The following is a 7,304-nucleotide window of genomic DNA, read 5'->3' on the forward strand; positions in this document are numbered from 1 at the left end:
GTTTCCTTCTGTGTGTTTAGTAATCACGATGCATCATTACATCCCAGTGAACCTTTAAGAAACAGGAGAAATAATGCCTAGAAAACACAAACAAAGGTGTGTGTTTCTCAAATGGGGGTACATGTATCGCTAGGGGTACGCGATGGCACTACAGAGAGTACTTGAGAGATAGAGATAGAGGAAAATTAACAAATCAAAGCGTAGAACAAAAATGAGGTTTCAAAATGATTATTTTTAGTTAAAAATAGGTAGTGGCTATCTGTATGCAGTTCCCCCTCATTGGCCACTTTAGGTCACGTGACAGACTAACCCTAAAAATTGTTACGATATAGGGTTATAACCTAACCCTAAGACGCTACGTGAAAGGTAAACGTACCATCAAAAGCACCGGGCGTTGTCCGTACGAATAGACACTTTAAAAAAAAATAATAATCATGATATTGATTAGAACATGAACTGAAAATACAAGGGTCAGTCTTGGTCCCACACCTGGTGGGAGTGACTGGAAATGATAAAAAAGGCACTAAATACTGTTTATATTCACTTGTTTAAAAAAAAAAAAAAGGGATCCTTTAAAATATTTTTTAGCACTCATTCATTCCATTATTATGCTCTATAGTTGTTTTTTCGTAGTATTTTGAACAAAATGTTGTCGTCAGACATAAGGTGATACATGGATTCAGGAATAAGAGAAAAGAGGTACTTGAGTTTGAGAACCACTGCAAAGGTGGATGTGTGTACTGGTAGAACCTGGGAACATAAATAATTGCAATAGTCCATCATTCACCCATTAGTACACAGAGCAGCACAAGCCTCTCTAATGAGGAAAATATCTTGAGGAAATGCTCTCGGCAAGTCTCGATGCATTGGTGAATTTTAGAAAAAGAGTGAGAGTCTGAATTTCACTGTTCCTAATGCTATATGACAGCACTCTTCTGTATTAAGCCCGATTGATGAAGAAGTTCTTATCAGAATACAGAGAGCAGCGCTTACACGCAGCTCACATGGCCATGACTACAATCTTTAAAGGTAACTCTAGGACAGTCTCCAACCCAGACTGAACGAGGCCTTTTTTTACTCGATATCAGCTGCTGATCTCGCCAATGTTAATGAGGTGGAATGGAGCAAATCCCTTAAGCCATGTTTAAATTTACATAGAAATGTTTCTTGGATGAGTGTATTTATTTTCTTTAATACAGTTAGACATAACAGTTTGAAATGTTAATATAAGTCCACAAACTAGATAAAATGTTGACAGACTATTCTGCTTTAATAATAGGATTACTGGCCATGAAGTGAAAACCACTGGTTTTCTTTTTTTTTTGGTAAAGGCTTCTGATAGATTGGTATGCATTATGCACGAGGTAAGCTTTGAAGTTAAAGGGAGACTTTTAAAGTATTTATTTTAGTTTTTTTTCTTCCCATTTTGCAGTGGACAGTGTTTATCAAAGACAGCAATACTTTATGACAGTGCACTTCAGGATGTGGCCTATGGGGTTGACTAGAGCTGCAGTCATTATATTAACATGCTGAGACACACTGAATAGAAAATGTGTCAAAAAACAGGGTATTATTTACATATTAATCATACTCAATTGTACATTGCATTAACCCTAAAGAGCACATGACAAACTCAAGGCATGGGGGTCAAATCTGGCCCTTAACAACTTTGTATTTGGCCCACAGGAGAAATTCAAAATGACACAGCAAACATGAATTATTGTGTCAATTATCCAAATATTTCACTTGTTGAAATCTCATTTCATCCAATTACTCACAATAGCTCACAATTTTCATGTTCTTTTATCACATGATTGCAATCCTGCACTCTCGCAGCCAATCCCACAAATTTTCTGTTAAAACGACACAAAACTTGTCACCAAATTAAGGAATTTAAAGTGAAGATATTGCTATCTAAATTCTCTGGCCCAGCTGAAATCAAACCGGTCCATTTTTGGCCCCTGGCCGAAAATGAGTTTGACCCCACTGCTATAGTGCAAGAAAAAGAAGTAGGTAAAAGTTAAAGCAAATTTATATCTACAGCACGTTTCCTGCACAAGGCAATTCTCTGTGCTTTACATGATTAGAAGAACAATAAGTTCAGATGAACTACAGCCAGGCTCGCGTAACGTATCCACGCCGAATAGCACGTACCACGTTGCCTTGAATTCAGTCAAATGACTCTGTTCCACCGAGTAAAAAATATGTCTCAGAGAAACTCTTGACATCCGCTCATAGAATATCCATGTCAAATTACAGCCCAATTAAACGAGCATTAACGGATGAGTAGTCATTAGAAAAATGGGGCCCCCGGGATCCCACTGGCGCCCCCGTGGCACATACGGAGTAATGGGCCCCATTCACATATTGATATGTGTCAATGATGTGGTACCACCAACTGTCGCAATATTTGACTCACAAATAAATGAGAAAACAACTTTAATGGAAATTGCCAAAAAAGGGGGGGGGGCTCCAGGACCCATTTAAACAAAAAAAAAAAAGGGCTCAGAGCATCTCATCATATTTATTTATAGAGTATTCATACCAAACTGCATTCTCATCTAACGAGAACTAACGTAGGAGTAGTCATTTGAAAAACCTGGCGCCCCCATGATACGCACGGAGTAATGGGCCCCATTTATAATATATTATTGGTATGTTGGTACCACCAACCTTCGTAATATTTGACTTGCAAATAAATGAGAAATCGACTTTTTTTTCCTTTTCTTTTGGGGCCCCAAATCAAAAATTGGGCTCCGAGTGTCGATGCGTACACATCCATAGATTACACCGACCAAATTTCAGCCCGATACACGAATAACAGAGGAGTAGCGATTTTAACTGGTGTACACAACAACAACAACAAAGTGAGTGGCATTGTAAGTCCAGTAGCCCTGCCTAGAGATAATGAACATGTAGACTTTGGAATTGGATATTGACTGGAGGAAGTTGGCCTGGTTTGTGTGGTTTGGATAATTTCTGGTAATTACATGAGCTATGAAGAAAGAAAGCCAACTTTGAGAAAGTTCTGCTGGTACCTCTTCATTCCTGACATCCACGATTAATGTATTAAAGCTAAATGAATTCCTACACTTTAAACATGAAGAATCTGCATCTCAGTGCCAGATACCATTAGACTGATCCTCGATCTACACTTAATTGCCATTACTTAGGCTAATTGCTTTTCTAGTCCATGCAACACAAGAGGAAGTCACTTTACAATGTAGCCTATTTGACTTCACTTGTCTTGAGTTATACAAAGATTATTTTGCTTCCAACGAGTAACAAAACAGCATGTTTATTCCAGCATGGGAACTTTATAATACTCATTTGTAATTGTAATTATACACACTACCCTTTGCCTTTGTTAAGCAGTGTTTATATGAGTCAGCAGGCTGAACCCACACACATACAGACAGTATCTAATAGAAATGTAGTCAGTTGTCATCCTTGCATGATTTTTTAACATCTTTGAAAAGTTGTGCTACTTTTCTTTCTTATCCAAGTTGTGTGCTCCACTAGCAAGGTTCAAAATAAACAAGTCAAATGAACAAGAGACTGATTTTTTTATCTGGAAAACAAATGAGACACATCTGCCCCTGGTTGAGAATCACTGCTTTTTAAATTCATTTCCCGAGCAAATGTAGAACTCTGTGGGTGGCAACAGTAATAACCTGAAGCTAAAGTTTTCAATAACATTTAGGGGATTTATTACAGTTTTGTTTAGGAAATCATCAACTTTAGTAAGCTGAAGAGCACCTACAAGAATAAGGTACTGGTTGAATAGTGTGTCATGTTGTAAATCAACATGGGCAACTGGTGGTCTGGGGACCAAATGCAGCCCTTGCACTAATTTTCTTTTAGCCCCCAAAGTAAACTCATAAAATTACTAAAAGTATTTACAAAATTACATACAAAAAAACATACAAAAAGTACAGTGAAATACATGAAAGGACAACAAATATCTACAAAATTACAAAAAAACACAGAATTAAAATGAAAAAAAAAAAACAATACAACAGCTGAGATACACGGAAGTGACTGCAAAAACACAAAACAATAACAAAAATAAACAGAATTACTTCAAAAAGACACATTCAAACAAAAGAAGAATAGACACAATGACAACAAAAAAACTCATAATGACTCATTACCAATTCAGAAAGAGCCAAAACAGACAGAATGACTCAAATAAACATAAAATAACATTAAAAAATACACAAAACGATGACAACAAAACACCCTTTGTTCTTTCCTGTATTAATGTCATTATTCTGAATACTAACATGAATGTTGAAAATGTGGCCCTCAGATCAGATATTCACATTTTTGTGGCCCCGCTGTGCTAAACCTTGTCCATCGCTGTTGTATGTGATCTAGTCCTACACTTTGTTTCATGTACGTACGTACACTATGTGACTTTGTCCGTTCATAAAGCAAATATTTTGGTTCTGATGTGCGTTATAAGATAGCTTGCACGATGAAAGAAAAATAAAGTTGAAAAGTTTCTTCGCAAATGCGATATTTGACACTGAAAACACTTCTTTTCTATTCATGACACCACTACAGCTTAAGTAAGCAGAGAATCCTCTCTGGAGATGCTCAAATATCTGAAGAAAATCACTTGATATGCAATAACCAGACCGCTGTGTACAAGGCAAATATTTACACACGCATACAAAATGTAAATGTGAGTTGGAAAGTAGACATTGTTTAGTGTAGTTTGTATAGCTTATGGTTTTATAATGAGCAAATTTTCTTTCTTGGAAATTAAAATGCTTTTTTGTGTGTCGACCACAATGTGGTCTGTGCGCTGCTCGGTATTAGATTAATCATCACAATGGAATGCTTGATGATGATTGGTTCGAATGCTATGCAGCGTGCGTCACGTAACGTGTGACGCTCTTTAATCGAAGGTGTTTTATTTCCACTCGGAATGACGGCGAAACCCCTGAAGCAGTTGGAAAAGCTACTCCTCTCACTGTTCATGTACACATTCTCACTTCCTGATTTGAGTTTTACTTTTTCTAGGTGAAGCATTGTTGTCATTCCTCATCTTGGTGTGGTGAGAACAAGGTGGGGGTTAAGTTCACTTGTCGTGCGTTCTCATTTTAATTCTGCGCCAGCAGCACCTGAATGATTCACTGAGCAAAGGCCGTCCAACTGGTTTTTTGTTACAGGGAAAACATAAAGAAGTAGATCTGAGCACATAAAAGACTTAAACCATTAGTAAAACTGAGTGAAACCACAATTTGCCTGTTCAGTATTGTAGGTTTTTCTTGTGATACATATACACAATGTGCCTGACTCCTTATTGGGTGTGAACACTGTTTTATAAGCCTTTTGGTGAATTGTCAGAGGCAAGCAGTCATTTGCGTCAGAGTATTTAGTATATATAGTATATAGCAGAGGTATGTAAAGTGCTGATATATCCTACTAAAGTAGTAGTACTGTTACTTGATAGAAATTGTACTCACGCACAAGTACAAGTAAGTCATAAAATACTCAAGTACAAGTAAAAAGTAGCTCAATTGAATAGTACTCAAAGACAAAGATACGAGTTACTTTCACCCCCAATGTTTATCTTTGGTAATAAATCTTTCTAAGGTTCCCTTATATACAGTAAACATCTCATGTATAAACTTAAAAAAGAAGAGACCAAATCTTCCACAATTGGAACTTAATTTATTTTACACAAAGGCATCTGTATAAAATAAAATGTTTGTCAAAATGTACAATTATTTTTTTAAAATAACACCAATGAATGAAATAAAATTAAAAAAAATCAGACTGTAAGTATAGCTTCATTTATGAAACTGAGAAAATAACCGTGATTCAATGCTGTTTTGGCGCCGTGCACTATGTTTAATCTGGATGATCGGCTGTGATGTGATGCATTTGATTGTTGTCTTGTAATTTCATTTTTTTGTAGTTTTACAATGTCTTTTGATCATTTTAAAACAAACAAAAAAATATTTTCTCAGTAATGGTTGGGTGTAGAAATGTAACAAATGATTTTACTTCTTTTAAAATGTACTTACAAGTAAAATGACTGATTTAGGAATATACGTACTCGAAAAATTACAAATACCCATAAAAGCAACATGAGCTGCATGAGTACTTGTAAACCATTACTTTCACCTCTGGTTGACAGAGTATATTGTTTCCATTTAATAAGGAAGCAGTTACAGGAACAGACTTACCTTATGGCAAGCCTTTTGAACATTTAATAAGTAGCGATACTTGTAATTGTAGATATATATACTGTAATTCAATTTTGACATGTTGTAATTCCATGTTCAGATATCCATAATGTAAATTTTTACTAGAGGCATTTCTAATTATTGATATTTAGAATTCTATTTTCACTCGTTACACTATTAATTGTAGATATCAACAATTCAATTCTCAGTAGTGGAAATCACCATTTTAGATTCATTACATCTAATCAAAATGTCCCATTGACTTCCATTCAAATTTAGCTTTAGATATCTACAATTCAATTTCGACATGTTACAATTCCAAGGCCACGTATCCATAATATAATTTTTGACTAGTTGCAATTGTAATTGTTGATATCTACAATTCTATTCCCACTAGTAACAATGTTAATACCATACTTACCTTAGTTTTTTGTTTTTGTCTTGTATCAACACCAAACCTCAGTCACCCCACAAAGACAACTCTTGGCATACAATCACCTTTAATTTGTTGTTCTGTCTTGAAATTGTGTTTAGATGTAGTGTGTGAGTCAGAGTTGACCTTTATCAAGCTGTGATTATGCAGGAGTTTGACCTTTTTGGGGGCAGAACACGTGTAAAGCACGGGAAACATTCTCAGCTATTGCTTTGAATATAAATCAGTCTGTTCCAGATGTCGCACCATTTAAGCGTATATACTTTCATGTTGCTTCCGTTTCACTGGACCTTTGTTTCTGTTTATTATCTCCGCCGAGTTCTCCCGAGCTGCTCTTGATCTTATTTTAATGATGTGTGCGCTTCCAGGGTTTTCCTACCCAGTGAGCATGAGATGAACATTCCCACAGGAGATGCTGCTGCTGCTGCTGCTGCTGCTGCTGCTGCTGCTGCCTGTCACTTCATTAATGTGTGCCACGCTGTGCACTCTGTTGTCCCCGTTTGAAGGAGCGACTGTCAGCCACCTGTACGACAGGTATGTGCTTGCAAAAGCCCATTAACAAAAGCACGCAAATCAAGATCATAGCAACCTGGATTGTACTCACACACACACACACACACACACAAACAGAGAGTGAGAGAAGTGCATAGATAAACACAAACTGCTCC

Source organism: Gouania willdenowi, chromosome 10 (assembly GCF_900634775.1).
Source record: "Gouania willdenowi chromosome 10, fGouWil2.1, whole genome shotgun sequence".
In the NCBI taxonomy this organism is placed as follows: domain Eukaryota; kingdom Metazoa; phylum Chordata; class Actinopteri; order Blenniiformes; family Gobiesocidae; genus Gouania; species Gouania willdenowi.